Here is a 2,500-nt window from a genome sequence, read left to right as displayed (position 1 = left end):
GGCAGTAGTGGTGACTGTGGTGGGAACAGGAGGGCCAAATGGTGTGACAAAGCCACTTCGTGGGCGTGGATTCCTTTGAATGCTGCCGCCCGTGTGGAATCGGCTATCCACACGTGTCTGGCCACGCCCACCTCCTTGCACGTGCTGCTGGTGTCTTGTTTGCCCTGTCTCTCGCCCAACGCCACCCCGACGCCAAGGTAAGGATACCCCCTGATACTGATACCCCCTGTGAACTGTTAGCTCATGTTGCAGTTAAAAAAGAAAATTGGTCTCATGGCGTCTACGTTACCTTTCACTCAGCTTTGCAAGCGTTAGTAACTTCTCATTCATTCAACTTCAAATGGATTCAAATGAATTTTCATTTTTGAAATTACAGATACAAGTTTCCATTACTTAGAAACTCATGCTATTCCTTAATTGCATAAGGGAATTCTTTCTCATTCCTAAAGTCATGATACGAATGCAGATTACCTTCGACTCATTAAATTACATAAGCAAATTATTTTCATTTGGTTGCAGATGTAGGTGCAAATTATTTCTCTTAATAATTGGTTTTGTTATCATGCCAACCGTTATGAGTGTGCTATGGCAGTGTCCCCCCCCCCTTTTTTTTTTCTTTTTTTTTTCCAGGAACCAGCATTTCATAAGAACTGTTGGTTTCAGTATATTTTCTGCCGTGTGTTTAGGAACATGACCTAGAATGCTTTTACATACCTGTACTCATTATGATAGCTATACAATCTGTTTTATTATTACCTCAGAATACTTTGTCAAAGAAACTTTTATTTGCTCACTATGATGGCTCGTAATAGTGGCGTTATCTTCGCTTCCTTAAAAGGTGCAGAATAAAACTACTGGGGTGTGGAAGTGTCTTATCTTAACATGGTATATATGTGTCGTTTGTTTATCTTGCTTGAATATCTTTGTGTACTAAAGTGTTGATTTCTGGTTGGGTTCTAAATTGATGAGTAACTCAGTGCCCTTTGAAAATTATTTATTGGCAGCGAGAATAAAATTTTGTGTATGCTCCGGTGTGTTGGTCGTTGGGTTTGGACAATAACAACCATTCGAACCCGTTGTGGTGATGAAGTTTCTTTCCCACCATGAATGGAATCATTCATTCATTAAGTATGTTTCGTAATTTTTAAAATCACACTGTCGTAGCTAATTTCATGTTTTGCGGACACTAAATGAGGACCTAAAGTAGTTTGAAAGAGTGGAAGTCTTACAAAAATCTTGGCTGTCTAATAGATATCTGGCCATTAGCATGGAATTTTGTGTTTTTCTGACTACTGTTTAGCATAACGAAGACGTCTGGGGAAACTAAGTCCTTGAAAATCATTACTTTCTTTCGGATATCTATTTTTATGTGTGAATAATACGTACAGGAAAGAGAAATTCTGTGGGAACGTGAGGTCGAGATCTTGAACCCTTCCATAATTCGTGCGAGTCTAGATGTTCCAAATAGAGGCACGTCTTTGTGACCGGGGCTTTTAAATCTCTGGAATGTTAAACAGGTTGCTAAGAGGTGAATGGATAGACGGATGACTGGATGGCGTAGTCGCTCGAGGAAAAGTAGTACTATTAGTAGTAGCAGGAGCACCGACGTAAGAAGGTCCGTGTGCTTTTCTTGTTGTGAGGCTGTCTACTTTCAGTGATGGCTGATGCTGTCATGTCACCAGGAACGTAGACGAGACGAGAGAGTTCATATCGGTGTTGACAGTCGTAGTATTCGTGTAATGAGTGCTGCTAATAGTAATGCAAGTACCAAGAGTGGTAGGACGGGTTGTCGGCGGGAGGAGATATTATATAGCTCGAGGCGTATTCTGAGGTGGAAATAGAGGTGATCTCCGTCTCTTGAACCAGTGTTCTGCTGCTAACGGTGGCCACCAGGGGCGTGGCACTCGGGCGGAAAAGGATTATAGACCTTCAGGAGAGTGATAAAAATTCTGATCAAGATATTATCAGTCGTATTGGTCTTCACATGAAGTAAGTGATACATATTATCATGTTGCGTCTAACTCGCTCTCTTTATGAGGGCTCGACTTGGAAAGCCCCTCCTCGGGTCATGGAACCATTCATAATATGTCCCCCCAACTCCCCCCCTTCTCTCTCTCTCTCTCTCTCTCTCTCTCTCTCTCTCTCTCTCTCTCCTACAGTTGAGTAGTGGTAAGCGCGCTCAGCTCTCAAACGGAAGGAAGCCTTGTTCGTTCTCGAACCGGAGAGAGAGAGAGGGACCAATGGGCACGTTCCCTAAAAATAGAGGATGCCAATGTTAATTTGAGCAGTGAATTGGGTACCTTACTGTTAGACGGCTTTTGTGGGTCGCAGCTTGATTGAAGAGAGAGAAAGAGAGGTGAGAGAAAAGCTAGCTGTGTTGAATGTTCCTTCAAGACTTGAACTAACATCTAGGGGCGTCAAATCATTCAGAAAATATTCAGAGGAATGCTCATCCGATACAAAGGCACATGTCACTGAATTATTATACTGGGTCATTCCA

The 2,500-nt window shown here is 42.4% G+C and overlaps 1 protein-coding gene across 7 annotated transcripts in view; it reads left to right on the top strand.

Annotated features, from left to right (window-relative positions):
• The window catches only part of LOC135219392 (tyrosine-protein phosphatase non-receptor type 4-like), a 523,112-nt gene that overhangs the window by 370,664 nt on the left and 149,948 nt on the right, over positions 1 to 2,500 (top strand). The gene's annotated exons all lie outside the window — the stretch shown is intronic.

Source organism: Macrobrachium nipponense, chromosome 1 (genome assembly GCF_015104395.2).
Source record: "Macrobrachium nipponense isolate FS-2020 chromosome 1, ASM1510439v2, whole genome shotgun sequence".
NCBI classification, from domain to species: domain Eukaryota; kingdom Metazoa; phylum Arthropoda; class Malacostraca; order Decapoda; family Palaemonidae; genus Macrobrachium; species Macrobrachium nipponense.
Note: the sequence above shows the minus strand (reverse complement) of the source record. Positions and strands in the feature narration are given on the sequence as shown.